The sequence below is a fragment of the Lampris incognitus genome, chromosome 2 (genome assembly GCF_029633865.1).
Source record: "Lampris incognitus isolate fLamInc1 chromosome 2, fLamInc1.hap2, whole genome shotgun sequence".
NCBI lineage: Eukaryota > Metazoa > Chordata > Actinopteri > Lampriformes > Lampridae > Lampris > Lampris incognitus.
Window position 1 is genome coordinate 124,931,501 of NC_079212.1, and position 19,515 is coordinate 124,951,015.

A 19,515-nucleotide genomic window follows, 5' to 3' on the forward strand; every position below is an offset into this window, starting at 1 on the left:
AGGGCGGCAGCATAGCAAGCAGACCTTTAAAAGCCTTTGTGTTTGTCTTATTTGTAGTAAATTATTTTCATTGCTTGACAGTTCACATTCTGGCAACGTCAAAGGATATCTGTTTAAAACAAATCCAACCAAAGCTTAACTATTGGAGTGGTCATCTTAAGCCAAGTTTCAGCAGAGTAACCACTGTCATGCCGTTTGGGATCTATATTTTTGAGGTTAAATGGCTCTAGAATACACTCGAGTTGCCAACCTGAAGGTCACAGGAAAGGTCCAGCCCTCGTTCTCGACTGTTTTATGTACGTTTTGTCCCCACCTCTGATAAAACAACCTTCTCTCTCTCTCTCTCTCTCTCTCTCTCTCTCTCTCTCCGTCTTGGCTCTCTGGAAGCGTTGGGGCAAAGCAACAGCGCAAGGTCATGAAATATGTAAGGAGTGCACATCTTAGGACTCTTAAAACCCACTTGCCTGCTGGGGTAGAATGAGGTTGGAGGAGAGGAGAAGGGGCTGTATGAACAAATACTCCATCAGAGTATGCTGCTGACCTAGTTTTTCCAGATCAGCATGTGTGGTGAGACATCAAACGTTGGTTTTATGCAGTGCACGGCCATTCTAGCTCTCAGCCAAAGGCGCTGGTACTGATATGCCATGGGGCCATCAGCGAAAGATCATAGAACCATATGCAAAGTATGTCTCCCTCTGCTTTATGGCCCTCCAAGTAAGTGTGTGCACATCGTGTACTGCATTAAGCATGCTGTGTGTGCAGCATGCACATTCTATACATGTGTGTGTCTATGGGTGCATAGTAAAGATAGTTTGTTTGTACTTGCACATCATCTGCATGTGTCTGTATAAGCATGGCTGCAGGTGTATGCCACGAGGTCATGGTGTGTAACACGGATTTGTAGCCACATATTTTTATGCGTTTAGCCAAGACTTTGTTTTGCTATCCTGTCACATTCAAAACCGAAGTTTCTTTTCTGAGAATCCCTTGAAGTATTATGCAGTGTAGAGACCCCTTCTTTCTTTAGTATAGTTTGAACCCAGAGATCCAGGTGGGAGCAAATTAAAAAAAAGATAGAGGAGAGGAGAGCAGAACGAGGGAAAACAGAGAGGTGGAGAGGTTCGCACCCAGGACACAGTGAGAGAAAGGGAAAGAGAGAAAGGAAAATAGAGAGAAAATATGCACAGAGAGAGGGAGGGGAATTCTTAGAGAGGTATACACCTTTTTTTTTGTTAATGTTTGTGATGCATTCTCGAGTCTATTTTAATTTCCTCATCAGACTGATTCATTTCAGACCTCAATCATTTTAGACGTTCCTCAAAAGTGAAAAAAAAATATTCCACTTTGAGGCTTTGCATTATTGAATCACTTTGAGTCACTCATGCATCCAATGCAATTGAGTGTGGACATGGAAAAGGATTATGGCAAGCCGTCTCAGCGTTTAATCTCTCTGTTTTTCAATTCAATTCTCATACAATTCAATTTTCACTAGCTAAAGTGCCCATTTGTGGACATCGGAATTTGAATTACAAATAGTTCCAATTTAGTTGTAACTAGTTAAATTGCCAATTGTGGGTACCAGAAATTCAAATGTTGATATCGAAAATGACGTTTTAACTTGTGAGCATCACAACTTCTATATTCGTTTCAAAGGGAGTTGGAGTTTGCCAGTCGTGGCTATCAGAAATTCAATTTTACCTGGTTATGATGTTGTCATTCACAGTTGTCATTCACATTAGGGTTTAACACAGAAACAAAAGCACTGACTGCCACTCTGCCATGCAAGACCCTTCACTGCAGATCACCAGCTTTTTTAACTAATGGTGGTTTGTGTAAAACCCTCCAGACTGGCTTCACATTCTCTCCCAAGCCCAGCTGGGCTCTCTCAATTCAATTCAATTCAATTCAGTTCAACAGGGCTTTATTGGCATGACCATATTCTGTTACATAGTATTGCCAAAGCACAAGGTGGTACAAAACAGTACAGTACAATTTATAACATACAAACAATAACAGAAAAAAAAAGTTGCTGTATGTAGTCCCAGTGACTGCTGGGATAGGCTCCAGCATCCCCCGCGACCCCGAGAGCAGGATACGTAGTTAAGATAATGGGTGGAAGTTGCTGTATTTTTAAAAACAGTCAACCAGCCAATTTAACAGTATTTAGTAGTGCAACGTTAATTGAATTTGAAAGTCAAAGAAGAGAAGAACCAAAAATAGAGAGAAAAGGAAGAAACCTGTGTGTGTGTGTGTGTATGTGTGTGTGTAGACGGGGGTGGGGGTGTCGGTGTGTGGACGGGGTGCTCACACACTGTCCCTCAGATTGTGACATGCAACAATATATGTGGCTGCTGTGTTGCAGCTTGTCTTCTCCTCTCCCAGTTGGATGGCTAGCTTGTCTTCTCTCCCAGTAGGACGGCTAGTTTGCTGATGGCAGGGAGACTTCTGAAGTTTGGGTGGATCTGTTCAATTTTTGGGCAGTAATGATTTCTAATGTGGTTATACTTAGGACAGGTGATGATGAAGTTCAGCTCTGTATCCACCTCTCCCATATCGCAGTGTGGGTACAGCCTCTCTTCTGCCGGCAGCCATGTTTGTCTGTGTCGGCCTATTTCTACGGCCAGGCCGTGCTCACTGAATCTGTACTTCGTCAAGGTGGTTCTCAGTTTGGTATCGGTCACTGTGTGTAGATATTCTGCCACAGCGTACTGTCTCTTTAGGGCCAAATAGCATTGCATTTTATGTTGGTTTTTAGTTTGTGTGTCCCAATAAGTAATATAATTTTTGTTGAGTTATAATTTGATGGATTCTGATGTTCTGGTCCTGAGACTGTGAAGTGTTGGTGTTTGTTAGTGAACTTGAGCGTGAGTGAGGGGACTGGTTTTGCTCAACTCTTGGTATTGCAAGGTTTTGTAATGGTATGAGTGTGTGTGGGGGGGGGGGGTCACTGTGTTTCAGATGTTGCCAGAATTTGATTGACCATTTCCGTATTTTGATCAGTAATGGATATTGGCCTAATTCTGCCCTTTATTACATTGTTTGTTGTTTTCCTCTGGACATGTAAGAGGTTCTTACAGAACTCCGCATGCAGGGTGTCAATAGGATATTTGTCCTGGTTCTTGATTTGTAATTGGACCCCACACTTCACTGCCATAAGGGCCAATTTGTTCAATTACTGGCCGGAATATTTTCAGCCAGATTCTAATCGGAATGTCTACAAACATTTGTCGTTTTATGGCATAGAAAGCTCTGCCCCCCCCCTCTCTTTCTAATGACTTGTCATGAAGGATGCCCCGGCTCACATACAGGCGCTATCAATGAGAGGGTGTCTGCATTCTGCCTCTCAGTCTCCTCCCTCGCCGTGCTCCTCGCTGCCCCGCCCTCAAGGAGTGACTCCGCGCGGAGACGGAGCCTCTGCGGCCACAGTCAGCTCGGCTCGGCGCAGGCGGCCTCATAACGGGACAAGTTGGCCGCGCTGCAGGAACGTCGGGCTGCCGCTCTCTGGCATCCGTGTGAATTAAAAAGCGGGACAACTCGACTCTACACGGAGCGCGGTGAGTTGAAACAAGTAGGTGATTTTAACAGAATTTGAAGGATTTATTCGGAGCAGCGCGCTCGCCGATGACTGAATTGAACTCCGGGGCGGGGGGGGGAGAGGGTTTTTTTCTTCTTGTTGCTCAGCGGGGTAAAAAAGCGGCAGGCTGAAGAGAGGAGAAGCTTGTCCGTCTAATATTCTTCGGGGTAGTGAGCTGACTTTACAGTTGGCAGGAGTCGCTGAACGCTATAAAATGCTATAAAAATAAACATGTTAATTGCGATGGAAAATCCTCGGGTTTCCGCTACCGGCGCCTGGAATGTAGCAAACACGGCTTGTGATGAAAAGATATAGACTTCAACATCCTCCCGTTGCAACGCTGCTCACTTTTACGTCGCAGCTTCACGCAACCCCAACAGTATTTTACCGACTAGTTGAAGAGTGGGGGTCTCTCCCCTACTCTCCGGGCCTGTTTATCGTCGCATTTGAATCCTTTAGCGAGAGTTTTCTGTTAGCTGGTTTTAGTGGTATGTTGCTCGGCGTCCCCTCACGTGGGAAGTCGCATTGAATGACTGCCTCAAGACGGGCTCGCTGTTCAGCTACGGTCCCACAAGGGACGTCGTCTCTCCAGTGACATGTTAATGTGCCCTTTACTTCCAGTTCCGGGAAATATCATCTGCAGTGCAGGGCACAACTTTAGAGTAGTAAGCTGCTGTTTATACGTGGTTGTTTTATTTTATTTCCCCGCCCGCTCACATGGAAAAAGATGTCAAATCTGTGAAATCTGTCAGTGGCTGCGTGGATAGTAGCAACGACATGGCATGTGACGGTTAAACTGTTAGGTAGAGACACAAGGCTTTGGTTCTTCAATACAGGTGCCCTCCCCGCTTCCCAAATGCGGTATCTCCATCAAAGTTCACCAAAAAAAAAAAAACCCAAATAGAGATGTTAAACATTTGGTGACTTTATTTCCCCCGCCCCTGTCCGCGTGTTAAGGGAGGTGCTCCCCCTGCCCGGTTGCGTTGCCCTTTAAATGTTTGATATGTGGAGACATTTTGAGCGCTTTCTCCTGCTGTGCCTCTCAGCATCTGCACTGGATGTCAGTTCACGTTTGGCACAGGCTGTCAGAGAGAAAGTGGACTACACACACACACACACACACACACACACACACAGACAAGAAGGGGGTATCACGCACTACCTTTTGCATAGACAGGTCCTGCTTTTCTGTCTTACAGTTACACACTCTCTCTCTCTCTCTCTTTCTCTGTCCTATACTTAGGCTATTGCTTCATTTCAGTCATACAGATACTACTGTCTTTCTCTCTCTCTCTCTCTCTCTCTCTCTCTCTCTCTCTCTCTCTACCCATTTCCTTTCTGTATCTAACACAAACAGTTACTGTGCACTAATTCACTTTCTCTTACACAGACAGATGTCGCCTGCTCTCTGTCTCTCTCTTACACACACACACAACACATACAAGAAAACAGAAAACACATGTACGCGTTGCCTGCCCAGTATAATAACCTTCTTCCTGTTAAAACCGGCAGTTAGCCCAGTGTTTTAGAAGATGAGCCATTGGTGTGTGTGTGCGGTGTAATGGCAGAATTGGATCTCCGTGAGTATCTGGCATCAGTCACTGGTCTGCTGAGTAGCGCCACTGCTTTTCCTCAGCAGTCCCATGCCGCTGATGAGCTGCTTCCATAATATATTCTCTGTAGTTTTGTACCCTAACTGATGTTTAATTACTCTGACATGGTGATTTGGCTGATGCTCATGAAATATTGAAACCGAAATGAAGCCCAGGAGGCTCCCTGAAAGACACAGGCTTTGCTTTATTCTCAAATTCACTTCAGAGTAAAGTCGTGTACTGTCTGTGATTGACATCATAGCCGGCCCGTCCCCTCTCAACACCACCACCACCACCACCACCCAAAAAGCTGTTTACTACAATTTTAGCCTGAAAAAGTTTTCCTTTGCTTATGGTCACAGGGGGAGTGTATTTCTTTTGTTTCAATTAGAGATGTTCCTCAGCTCTTTGAATCTGAATATGATTTCCTTAAGCCATGCCTTAGACCAATGTGCTTGCTCACTATGGAAAAGTGGTTGTAGTAGATCAACGCTCTGATTGCAGCTAGCGCCTGCTAATCTGTGTTCTTAATACTGAGATAGGCGAATCTCAGGGCAGCTACTTAAGAGACTTACAAAACCCTTGAACATGACCATCCATTTTATTAGCCATTTTTGCATGGCATTTACTTACAAGTAAGCATGTGCACTATCTCACTCCTCCCAATATGAATTTTAAAGGGAAGCAAACACTATTTTCAATATTATCCCTTTATATTTATCCATCCATCCATTATCCAAGTCAATCCCAATCGGGGTTGTGAGATGCTGGAGTCTATCCCAGCAGGTGGCAGGCAGGGAGACACCCTGGACAGGCTACCAGTCCATCCCAGGGCCAACACATTCACACCTACGGACAATTTAGTATGGCCGATTCACCTGACCTACATGTCTTTGGACTGTGGGAGGAAACTGGAGCACCCAGAGGAAACCCACGCAGACATGGCGAGAACATTCAAACTCCACACAGAGGACGACCTGAGGCTGCTTCCGGTGTGGTAAAATGGCTGCGTGAATTCGTGTTTGCAGCGGACTCACCCAGTGCCGGTGTCGGAATATGGCGGCCCGAATTCACATTTGCAGCAGCCTCACCCAGTACCGTCCATGCAGTGTCTTTGTCCACGTCTGCGTCTAAGTTTTGTCTTCATTTGATGGCTGGGAGAGCTGGTGCTGGATCAGCTGGGAGAGCAGGGCAGGCTAAGCTAACTGCTAGCCCATGCAGACTGGCAGCTCCGATAACACCGAGGGCGGTCTGGTGATGGCCCACCTGGCGTTGACTGTGGTGTTTTTGATGTCGTCGTGAGGAGTGCGGGGAGATGTGTCGAGGGTGTCTGGCTGGGAGAGCTGGTGCTGGATTGGCTGGGAGAGCTTTGTCTGCTTCGTCCGGTGAGCCCGGGGACCACGGCCCCTGCCTGGAGTTGCGCCTGAGGAGGAAACGCCGAGCGTGGTCTGACAGGACGCAGAAGCGGGGCGGGCTAAGCTAACTGCTAGCCCAAGCAGATCGGCCATTCCGACGTTCATCCTGGCTGGCGTTCGTTCCCTTGGACAGGGATTTTTTGTTTAGTTTTATAGATGTGTTAGTTTGGATATGTGTGTTCTTATAGTTTTTGGATGTGTTTTTGTCTTTGTGTTGTACTGCTGTGGGCTGGGGGAAACGGCATTTTGTTTCATTACATGTATGCAAGTGCATGAAGTGAAATGACAGTGTTCCTGATTCCTGACCTGGGATGACCCCTAAGGTCGGACAACCCCGGGGGTTCAAACTCCGAACCTTCTTGCTGTGAGACGACCGCGCTAACCACTGCGCCACCCCTTATATATTTATCTTCTTCTTCTTCTTTTGGCTTGTTCCCTGGTTTTCAGTGTTCGCCACAGCGAATTTTTCCTTTGGTACCTTGTGAGGGCACCAATGGTGACTGTTGTTAACCTGGGCCTTGACCAATCCAGTATGGAGCCTCGACCGACCCCTATATATTTATATTGTAGGGAAATGTAACACTCCATTAGCAGCCACAATAGTGAGCAGTCTTCTGTATATCTCTGAAACGCTGCCGGAATTATGTGGGAAAAGTGTCCGCCAGTAATGTTGCTAATGGAGTCTCATCCCTGCAGAATATATATGGAGATGATGTTGAAAATCGTGATTGTGTCTGTCTAAGTGTTGGCTGTTTGCTGGAGTCTCCTCATCTACTCTCAGATCACCTCGCTGCCTCATCACTCCTGATTGTGTATTGACTTCTGTTGTTTTTGACTGGACTGATATTGAACTAACTGGTGCACACAATGGGTTTAAACTGTGCAGCACTAGCGAAAGAGGCAGTCCTCGCGTATCACGGGGATCATAACACAAACCTATACAAGACTACAAAATGATGCAAAGAAAAAAAAGGATGAGCGTGTAAATAAAAGTTTTGTCTTGCTTTGCCCCAAATATTTTCCTTTTTCTTTTTTTCTTTTTTTTTTTGTGCCTGGGTTGCTACGAAGTTGGTCTATGCCCACAATGTTTTATCCCCCGCTGCACAGAATCAGCTGATCCCATGTGGATATCTGAACCCCTCCTGAGACCTATATCCAACCAACATCACTGATAACAACGTGTCAACATGGAAATATTTGCTTTGCACTGCTGTGTGATTCTGTGCATGTTTTTTTTTACATTTTGTTTTTCCTGAACCTCTGTTTGTTGTTTGCAAATGTTCATGAGGGAGGCAGTGTGTCTGCATGTTCAAGTATAAGGTGTACCCTGTGTACTTGCTGCTCAAATGCATGTTAGATAGTCTGTTCTGTAGGTTCTCATACATATACAGCGTGTTTTGAACCTTACTGCATTTCTCTTGTCTTTTGCTGACCCGCAAATTTGTCTGTGGCACTGGTGTCCCAGCTTTTCTGCCCCGGAGCCCAGCATCTCTTGCACGCTGTGTCCTCAGATTCTCGCCCACCAATCAGCATAAGTGACTCGGTGAGAACAGGAAGTGAGCTCAGTGGGCTGTGCTCTTGTTTTCAGGAAAGGCGAATGAGCAAGGGGCCATTGTACAGGTTTTTTTCCTAGCATTGTTGTGGAAAGCACATCCAGCACTGCAGGGCCAGTATGAACTGAAGTCATGGTTGCATCTTGTAATAAAGTTTGTCAAAATAGGGTTAAGGATTTCTCACATAAATGCTCAGTCAAGTGTTAAGGTTTTAAATAGATCCATGTTAGAAAACAAGCTATTCGCCGACTCGTGCATTTAAAAGGCTGCTTGTCAGGTTCTTTCAATGCAGCAGTGCAGCATACGTATAGTAAATAAACGGTGGATGTAAAGCCCACAGAATTGTCTAATACGCTCTTGCTCTTTTCGCTTGAAGAGTAAAGTGTCTGCTAGATTAGAGGAACACAGCTGTTAGGCTTCAAAGGCAACATTTCCGCTGAGATTGAAAGTGTGGTTGAAAAAGTCTGGTGTGTGTGCATGTTCTTTATGAAGGTGTTTTATTTATTAAGTATTTTTTCATTTTCCCCTCTATTGATTTTAGATTGGTCCTTTTATGTTTGGTTAGCTCTGTTTTCTGCATGCTCTGCCCCCATTGGCTGTTAATGAACAGCATTCTCCAGTGCCTGGTTGTACCAAGCCTCCTGCAGCTGAGGTCTGTGTGTGTGTGTGTGTGTGTGTGTGTGTGTGTGTGTGTGCGCGCGTGCGCACACATATGTATGCATGATGTGTGTGTCTATGGGGTTGTGGTTTGCTTTCTGGATCGGTGCCGTGCCCTCTTTCTGTACAGTGTATATATTTATCTGTGCTGGCCATGTGTGTGTGTGTGTGTGTGTGTGTGTGTTTGTGTGTGTAGTTGCTTGTGTCTTGGTGTTATTGCAGTTCACTGTGCTGAGCTGCCTTCAGTATATTGTCTCTCAGCGGTACACTCTTTTGTGCTCACACTGGCATTCGCTCACACACTCGAGACGCACATTCTCAGTTTGCACAGTGCCCCGTCGAAGCCGCAGAAGTATGCGCTACAGACTGCAGCGGTGGTGTTTTGCATGACAAGGCTTCCAAGTTTTTTGTAAACTTTTGGTAACTGTTATACTTTGGTTCGTCCTGTTCTTTCAAGTGGGGCTGCCCTCCTGCAAAGTGTTGACTCCTGTCTGCTTTAAAATATTGATGAGTGAACACAAGCTCGTGCAAGATTTCCTTTTAAGAATTCTCAAAAGAGGCGTTTGAAACTCTTGTGTTTGTGTCTAGACCAAGAAGCCAGCTGATTCCTGTCTCACACAGGTCTACGCTGGTTTGGGGGGGGGGGGCTGGTTTGTTTCCTGCCACAACGATGCAATGCACAACAACACACTCCAATAAAAGCACACAGACAGATTTATCATTCACCCTAACCAGGTTTCATATTCACCCGCTACACAAATGTGCATCCCTTTGTGCACAAGCTTAATGCTTGCCTTTCCTTTCCCACTTGTTCTCATGTAATTTGTCATTTAAATGCACTTTGTGTGCAAAATGTATGAAATCAACAAAGGTTGATTGGCAATTTCAAAATGTATCATTAGGAACCTTCTAGTGGCTCACAAAAGCTGTGGCCGAGGAGAGGTGGCATTGAAAAGGAGACACGTCGCCATCCATCAGACGAGGTCACATGGCACTTGGTCTGAAGAGGTTTGAATCATGTTTGTGTCACTACCTCAATCTCTGATGTTTCCTTCAAAACTCCATGTGACACAAAGCGTTGATGGCTTGGCAATATCACAAGGTCTTTTATAAGTAAAGGTGGAATAAATAGAAATTTTACTGGCCTCACATTGCATCAAACTGGAGAAAATATATATGTTTCCAAATGAATTTGGGAAAAAAGTGAACTCGATGATTTTTTTTGTTTTTGTCTGACCACATTTTGAAGCTGTCATTTTGACAGCCGTAATAAAACGTGCCTAAGTTAATTACACTTGGAAAGAGAGGCACCAAACTAACACAAAAAAAGTTTTAATGGGCATCTGGGTAGCATGGCGGTCTATTCCATTACCTACCAACACGGGGATTGCCGGTTCGAATCCCCGTGTTACCTCCAGCTTGGTCGGTGTCGTACAGACACAATTGGCGTGTCTGCGGGTTGGAAGCCGGATGTGGGTATGTGTCCTGGTTGCTGCACTAGCACCTCCTCTGGTCGGCCGGGGTGCCTGTTCGGGGGGGTAGGGGGAACTGAGGGGAATAGCGTGATCCTCCCATGCGCTATGTCCCCCTGGTGAAACTCCTCACTGTCAGGTGAAAAGAATCAGCTGGTGACTCCCCATGTATCGGAAGAGACACGTGGTAGTTTGCAGCCCTCTGGGGATCGGCAGAGAGGGTGGAGCAGTGACCGGGACAGCTCGGAAGAGTAGGGTAATTGGCCGGATGCAATTGGGGAGATAAAGGGGGGGGGGGGAGAATCCAAAAAAAAAGAAGTTTTAATGGTGATTCATCGAGATTCGAGCACATTTCAACTCTCTTCCACCGTTGATTTTATCATCCTCTCCTTTGTGTGAATCTAGTAAACAGGCATTGGGTTGCATTTGGTTTAAAACAGAGAGGGTATAGCCAGCGTGGAGATGACTCTGCCTATGCCTGCGGTCATAATGACAGTGTAGACTCCACGTGGGCTGGTCTTCAGTGTACTAGTGGATTAGAAGTGACACTTACTGCAGGCTGGCTGAGTCTTAGCCTTGTTAACTCTGGCAAGGTCTTAGCCAGGGGGTCAAACCATAATTAGGCAGCAAAATGACTCAACTCTGGGACAGATTCCTCTTCAACGAGAGAGTAAAAAAAACCAAAACAACAACAAAAAAAGAAACAGATGGGCAAAAAAAAGACAGTGGGAAAGAGGAGTCTGTGAACAGAAACAAAAGGAGGGATGATTTAAAGAAGATAGAGAGGGGGAGAAAAAAGGCAACAAAAATGAAAGGATTGTCCCAAATATTCCCAGGGATGCAGAGCGAGCGGGGTGACAGCAGCAGGGGTGGTAGTTAGAAACCAGGAGGCCAGGGCGTGCCGTGGTCAAACCCCTTTATAAATAAACAGACAGATCTGTCTAAAATAAACATGGCGTGCTCATGTCGGTGCACTGTATGGAGCAGATGGGCTGCTGATCCCACCCATGAGCAGGGCTCCAACTATGGGCTAGTGCTGCTGCTGTTGTGGAGAGACACCATGGCTTTTCCAGCCTGGGGGTTGGGATACTTTCTGAGGTGAATCAAAGCATGAAAACAGGAGACCAGTAAAAAGTTGTAATTAATAAATCCAACTTTATTTACATGAAAATCCAATGCTATATGCCAACATTTATCATCACAGAAAACGGCCTGTGTGCGTGCGTGCGTGCGCGCGTGTGTGTGTGTGTGTGTGTGTGTGTGTGTGTGTGTGTGTGTGTGTGTGTTAAAGGTCAATAAAAATCCTGGTTCTTACAAATCACATTGAAATTCTCAAATTTTTGCCGATCAATCAATCCACCAAACTTTGCTTGTACAACATGTTACGTGTTTTACATAAGAACAAGTAAAAATGGCATGTTTCTGTGAAGAGGATGAATATAAATATAAACCCTGGTCTGGGAAAGGACCTAGTGCATGTAGATGCATGCATAGATGTATGTGTGCATGCAGATGGGCATTGCAGGGGCAAGAAACCAAACCAGATTAGGGTTTAGGTTAACCCTGGTCATTCATTTCAATTTAGATTTTAATCTCATAAATGCAATGACGTTTTTTGTTGTAAGGCCAAATATATATATATATATACATATTCAGCTACACCAAAGTCAAGAACTGGAGGGTGGAGGGCTGGGGTGGTTTATCAGTTTAAGACAGGAGTTCTCAATATGGTTCTTGCTTCAGGGACCCCCAGTGTTGCTGGTTTTCTATTCTGCCAGATAGTTAATTTAGTTCACCCGTTGTGTCAACTCTATGTACTCCCCGATTGGGTAGCTGGAGAACGAGCAATACTGGGAGACAAAGGTGCAGAAAGCCACTGGTTTAGGGTCACCGAATTTTCCACCCTTGTTGGGCTTTGTGGGGCTTACCTGTCCGAAAAGGTTGAAGACCCTTGCAGTAGGTCTGGGGTGCCATCAACTGCGAGCTCAAAGACTGACCTGCTTTCAGCTTCCAGTTCCATCAATCTGTTAAGACAAATGTACACGCTACCTGTACAGCCTAATTCAAATGGCAAATCCCAATAAAGAGAAGTAATGAACTGTTATGGCGCTGGCTATGGTTATGCTCAGGAGAGAGGAGAGGAAAGGCTGTATCTTTCCAATGTTAGTCAAACAGACCGGTAGATTTTAGATTAGAAAACTTAAAGTAATACTGACATCAAAATCTGAAAATTCCTATTGATAGGCTGTGTTCCAAGTTGGAATGTGATCATGGAGAAATTCAGTGGCCAAAACAGCGCGTCTGCGGCCACTCGAGAGAGATCTGTGATTGGCTGTAGATGGTGTCCAATGACAAATTGTGCCGGTGGATATGTAGACACCAGTCTATTTACATATAGGGTGTGTCCGTAGCGAGATGCTATAAAACCATGGAGAAGCTGTTCTTTCACCCCCTCCTGCTAGCTACTTGGCTCGAGTGTGTGCTATTTTGCTGAGACTTTATTATCGATCTTGCTACGACGTATTGCTATCTATCTATCTATCTATCTATCTATCTATCTATCTATCTATCTATCTATCTATCTATCTATCTATCTATCTATCTATCTATCTATCTATCTATCTATCTATCTATCTATCTATCTATTTAAATAGCTATCATCTATCTATCTAACAGTTATTTGTATCACTGAATCCTCCTCCTCGAAACTGTAATCCTTGCAGAGGATCTCCCTCTCGCTCTCGCTATCTGACATTTTTGGTAAATAACAAGTGACGAGCGGTACCGAGCCCCACCCACCCAGGAAGACCGTAGCCAATAGCTTTGAATTCATAAAACCACACCTATTTTCGGTTATGATTCAGACTCCGAATGTTAAAAAATGTGTTCAGAAAGGGCATGTCAGTCTCTCTTTAAGAGTCACTACTAACATGTTAAAAATTAATAGCATGTTGCCTACCAACACGGGAACCGCTGGTTCGATTCCCCATGTTACCTCTGGCTTGGTTGGGCGTCCCTACAGACAAAATTGGCTGTGTCTGCGGGTGGGAAGCCGGATGTGGGTATGTGTCCTGGTCGCTGCACTAGCGCCTCCTCTGGTCGTTCGGGGCACCTGTTCAGAGGGAAGGGGGGAACTGGGGGGAATAGCGTAATCCTCCCATGCGCTACATCCCCCTGGTGAAACTCCTCAGTGTCAGGTGAAAAGAAGCAGCTGGCGACCCCACATGTATCGGAGGAGGCATGTGGTAGTCTGCAGCCCTCCCCGGGTTGGCAGAGGAGGTGGAGCAGCGACCGGCATAGCTTGGAAGAGTGGGGTAATTGGCCGGATGCAATTGGAGTGAAAAAGGGGAAACAAAAATCCAAAAAGAAAAAAAAATTAATCGCATGGCTTGATAATTTGAGGCTTAAATAGTGAGTACAGTTGACCGTAGACTATATCTTGTTTTGGCCACATTTGTTACACAATATAATTCTCATGGTCAATATGTTAAATTCTGGCCAGAGGTTCATGCTTAACGCTTGATTGGTCCACTTGTGATCCGATCGCCCAGGGCGCGTTCTGGGGCCAGGTGTAGACGGGATCTAAAGGCTTCCAGCGCTGCTGGCGTCTCCCTACCCACAACCAATAGCTTCTTGCCTCCGTTCGGTTGTTAAGAGACACCGACGTTGTCCGTCTCACCAGTCAGTTCTCTCACAGCTTACAATTGTCATGTCACGATTAGTATCAATAGCACAATCATTTACAATGCACCCTTCAAAACAACTGCTATGAAATGCTTCATAAAAGGCAATGTACTCTGAAAATGGGGGATTTGAGCTCTGAAAAATACTTTTATTGTTGACCACTGCTCCCCTGCAGGGAAACCAGCATTCCCGAGCAGAAATAAAACAGTCTTATTAGCCGTACAGTAAGAGTGTTCTTAATCCGTCACTTCACACCCTGCATGTTGGGTAATCAGCCTGCCTTTGACCGACCGCTGTGGGCTTGTTATGTACTGGGGGAGCACTTCCACCATCCCTGCATCCTACGTACTAATTCTCTGTTTTGTCTATGTAGTGTTCACACTAGAAAACTGACAAAATGAAGTATACTTCCAAATTCCAACGTGCAAAATCAGTAAGGTTTTGGAGTGTGCCGTTGGTGGGCAGTTATTTCCCATAATGCAGCGTGTTTTGGAAATGGAGGGGCTGGATTTTTTTCTTTTAAAAATTGCGAGCGACGACATGACCCATGGTCAAGCAGCATGCCAAGCCTCAATGTTACGTAAACACGAGTCTAACTCATGCAGACACAGAGACCATGCAAACTGCACACAGAGGACGACCCCCAAGGTTGGACCTCCCTGGGGCTCGAACCCAGGACCTTCTTGCTGTGAGGCGACTGCGCTAACCGCTGCACCACCTTGCCACCCCCAAGTGTTAGTTATTACAAGCAAATTCTATCCGAAGGACAGAACTGTTAAGTGCTCATGACTTATGAGCATATTTTGAATACTGCAGGGAAATAAGAAGGCTACTTTAACTAAGCTGGTGATCAGCTAACCGCATTCCATTGCTGTACAGTTTATGAGGGGCATGTGTTGCCAATGCTGTTTTTCTAGACATAAAAAAAAAAACATGCCATCAGCGGGTGCATCAGCGGGTTTCCTCCGGGTGCTCCGGTTTCTTCCCACAGTCCAAACACATGTAGGTCAGGTGAATCGGCCATACTAAATTGTCCCTAGGTGTGTGTGTGTGTGTGTGTGTGTGTGTGTGTGTGTGTCAGCCCTGTGATGGACTGGCTGTCTGTCCAGGGTGTCTCCCTGCCTGCCGCCCAATGACTGCTGGGATAGGCTCCAGCATCCCCACGACCCTGAGCAGGATAAGCAGTTTGGATAATGGATGGCTGGATGGAGTCTAACCCATCTTTTTTAAGTAAAGTAACACTGGACTAAGTAAACTAATCAGCTGTCATCTATGGGAGTGTCTCTGCTGTCTCAAAGGAGAACATGATCAAGTATAATTAATGGAAATAAAAAAGCAAACTAATAAAATCAAAGAAAAAAAATAATTTCTCTTTGAAATTGACAGATTGTCTTGATGAAAGCTACAACGAAAAACCTTTGTCAGTGGCCTGATGGAAAACAAGCTGCTAACTTAATTCAATTTTGCCTTTGCACCAAAAACTATGACGGATTGTGAAGGTGTTTCATCATATCATATGTAATGCGATTCAGTTTAGAAAGGAAAACTTGCAGATATCTGCTTGTCTTTGTCCTGGGAAAAGAAAAAGGTTACCAGAGAAGACTTTTTTTTCATCTAATATTTAATGGAACTTTACATTAGGCTAGGCTTGCAAAATCAGGTTAATCTTTTAAATCACTCTTATAAAACGCACTTTTCTTTCTATTCTTGATTCTAGTTATTTTTTTTAATCTTTATGACATATGAATCATCTTATTCACTGTCATTCATCATCATCATCATCATTGGCGGTCACTCGAGGTCGAGTATGACTGTTCTCGTTCTAGGTCCTTGTGGGGATCCTTGCAGGAGTACGCCTGCACATGACAGCTTTTTATATGAAGAGGCTGATGCGCCTGCAGCTGCCACATGGTCCTTGGCAGGGGGTGGCCAGAGTCCAATGGCATAGACAACCAAGATGATTGGGGACCACCCTCTGTTGTAGCCTTCATCCGCCTTCACTGCTGTTGTGACCCGGAGACATCTTCCACCAGTTCCACCGTTGAGGTCTTTGTTGGATTGGGCTTCCTCTGGGAACCTCCCGCTTGACCAATCTGCCTTGCGTGACCCTACCAGGAGCCAAGCTCCGGACGGCGTAGCTCTTGGGATCATTGGTACACGTAAGCTTCTCCGCCACGGCGAGGTGGTGATCCAGGAGAAGTCGGTGTCATTATCTCTCGTTTGCTCTTGGTTAATTCATTTCATTATGCAGTACCATGCATGTTGTATTCCATGTCCGTGCAATGGTTGTCCCTGTCTTGACTAAACGCCGAACTAGATCAAGTACATGCGAGAGACTATTGGATTAGGTGTTGTGTTGACCTGACCGTGTCAGGCAGAACTTAGTACTACATGTAAGTTGGTTGACAGGAGTTGTAATAATCCAAAGTTTGTCGGACTGTTGGGGCCAACAGTATTTTGCAGTGCTGAGTAATATGTTGGTCAGTATGCCTTATGAAAAAAAAAAAGTGGGCTGAGGGACGTTTTAAGACTACTGACCTAGATGTGTTATTTTGCTAACGTCTAGCAAACCGCTCATATTGATATAAGTCAATGTGATGTGGTTGCTTATAAGATGAGTGGCGCTTGCAGCCTCATGTCTGTGGCCTTTTGAGTATCGGGCTGTCTTGCAGGGAAACAGTCAGAGCTAATAGTGGGTTTTAATGCCCTTGAGGTCAAACGTCAATGCTGCACGCTAGCTCCTCTCATTTTACTGCCTCTCTGCACAGTGCTTTTGTCTACGCGCTATCTTCTGTCAACCACTGCCCTGGTTCACCACAACGACAGGGGAGACAATGACCCAGAATCCGGTTGACCTGAGTGCTTTAAATCAAGGCTCCATCAGAGGAAATAAATTCTCTTTCCCCACCAGCACCCCCAGCACCAACTAGGACAAGTAATTCAGAAAAATGTCCTCTAAAAGGACATTAGCAGAGAGAGAGAGAGAGAGAGGGAGAGAGACAGGCAGACAGACAGACAGACCAGATAGGTGCAATGTCGCGTGAGGTGAGCTGTAATGATTTTCTAAATATTTATAGAAGGGAATCCTATTTGGGAGCCCTTCAGACTTCTTTGTTATATTTGGTGAATGTCCTTACTCTGCATGATTTATATTTCAATCAAACACTGTCCAATGTGTCAGTGTTCACACACTCTGATCAGAGGAAGACAAGCTCTCTGGAAGTTGGAAACATGCACCATTTATTCAGTTTTTGAAAAGGAAAATTGGCATTCCACTCACTTTTGTACTTTTTAAAAAAGAATTTAGTGAGTAATAGGAAGGGCTGAGGGGTAGACGGGAGAAAAGGTTTCGTGCTGGTTTCAGCCATCGGCTCTGTGCGACAAGGGCATCGTCAAAGCATGCAGTGTCAAACTATGTGACATTTTTTTTTTAAACAAAGCCTGTCGAAAGCCCCACATTAACTCATCCAAAATCTGTTTTTAGGGGTAATCCACAGTCTTTACTAATCCCCTCTTTAGGGGCTGAAAGTGATGAGTGAAGCGGTTCTTAAAAATAAGCATATACCATCCAGAGTGTCAGCATTTTCCTGGGCTTTTCCACCTTGCCTGCAGAAACACACGCATACAATAAAGGCGGAGAGGTTAAGGTGTCCCATGTTGTCCAGATGGGTCAATCCTTACTCCCTGCCACACCAGTGTTGAAACCATGCCCTCACTTACACTGTAATTAAGCAGTGGCGATGCTTACTGTAATTAAGCAGTAGTGAGGATCTACAGCACTCACCTTTGGCTTGAGCCTGCAATGACATCACAGTTGTGATGTTATGCGTGATAACACAGCCCCTCTCGTGGTCTATTGCTCTTACATTTTTACAAAATAAAGAACAAAAAAAACCCCCAAAACACACACACACACATATATATATATATATATATATATATATATAATGTGTGTGTGTGTGTATATGCCATTTTGTCCGCCAAAAAATGTTTGTACCACCACACGCGGCTTGACGCTATGCAGCCAAGTAATGGTGTTACATTCAAAGTATGAAAAGTTGAAATAAATGTTACCAGTGTATAAACTAACTTGCAACGTATAAATTAGCAATCTGTGACACTACCATTGGGCGGCACAGTGGCCCAGTGGTTAGCACTGTCCTGGGTTCGAACCCCAGGCTGTCGCAGGTCCTTTCTGTGTGGAGTTTGCATGTTCTCCCTGTGTCTGCATGGGTTTCCTCCGGGTGCTCCGGTTTCCTCCCACCATCAAAAAGACATGCATGTTAGGGTTAATACTCCTGCCTGTGCCCCTGAGCAAGGCAATGGAAAGAAGAATTGGAGTTGATTCCCGGGTGCTGCAGCTGCCCACTGCTCCTATACAATAGGATGGGTTAAATGCAGAGAACAAACTCACTGTAACGGTACAATAAAAAAATAAAGGGGCTTTGTTTCTTTCTTCTTCTTAAATTAACAAAATGTATAATTCTGTTGGGGCGGCACGGTGGCGCAGTGGTTAGCACGGTTGCCTCACAGCAAGAAGGACCTGGGTTCGAGCCCATGGGTAGTCCAATCTTGGTGGGTCATCCCGGGTCGTCGTCTGTGTTGAGTTTGCATGTTCTGCCTGTGTCTGCGTGGGTTTCCTCCGGGGGCTCCGGTTTCCTCCCACAGTCCAAAGACATGTAAGTCAGGTGAATTGGCTGTACTAAATTGTCCCTGTGTGTGTGTGTGTGTGTAGGGGCGGGCCCTGTGATGGCCTGGCGGCCTGCCCAGGCTGTCTCCCTGCCTGTTGTCCAATGACTTCTGGAATAGGCTCCAGCATCCCCGTGACCCTGAGAGCAGGATAAGCGGTTCAGATAATGGATGGATAGATAATTCATTGCCCACCAACACAGGGATCACCAGTTCGAATCCCTGTGTTACCTCCGGCTTGGTCGGGCATCCCTACAGACACAATTGGCCGTGTCTGCGGGTTTGAAGCCCGATGTCGGTATGTGTCCTGGTTGCTGCACTAGCACCTCCTCTGGTCGGCTGGGGCGCCTGTTCGGGGAGAGGGAGGGGGAGCTGGGGGGAATAGCACATGTATTGGAGGAGGCATGTGGTAGTCTGCAGCCCTCCCCGGATCAGCAGAGGGGATGCAGCAGCAACCAGGATGGCTTGGACGAGTGGGGTAATTGGCCAGATACAATTGCAGAGAAAATGTATAAAACATGTTATGGACTGGCGGCCTGTGTAGGGTGTCTCCCCGCCTGCTGCCCAATGACTGCTGGGATAGGCTTCAGCTTCCCACGACCCCGATTGGGATAAGCAGCTTGGATAATGGGTGGATGGATGTATAAAACAAGATAACATGAGTAAAAACTGCTAGCTAGCTTGCTGTTTCTTCGGTATAGAGTGTGTTTTGCTCGTATGTGTTAATCTGTACACTGCAGTTCATTGTGCGTTAGAGAAGAACGTGTAGGATGTGCCGAAGCATCAGATAAGCTTGCTTGTTTCACTGGTGGCGTCTCCCCTGGGTGCGCTGTCCGAGTCAGGCTGTCTGGATATTTCATTAATGTTTTGAAACATGCT

The 19,515-nt window shown here is 45.5% G+C and overlaps 1 protein-coding gene across 2 annotated transcripts in view; it reads left to right on the forward strand.

Annotated features, from left to right (window-relative positions):
• Window positions 1-3,446: 3,446 nt before the first annotated feature.
• The window catches only part of ppp1r16b (protein phosphatase 1, regulatory subunit 16B), a 126,576-nt gene continuing 110,507 nt past the window's right edge, over window positions 3,447-19,515 (forward strand). The window contains exon 1 of one of the 2 annotated variants that reach the window (XM_056274801.1): window positions 3,447-3,554. The gene's annotated coding sequence lies outside the window, so the exon portion shown is untranslated. Of the gene's footprint in view, window positions 3,569-19,515 lie in introns of both variants that reach the window. The other variant, XM_056274802.1, reaches the window with a different exon arrangement.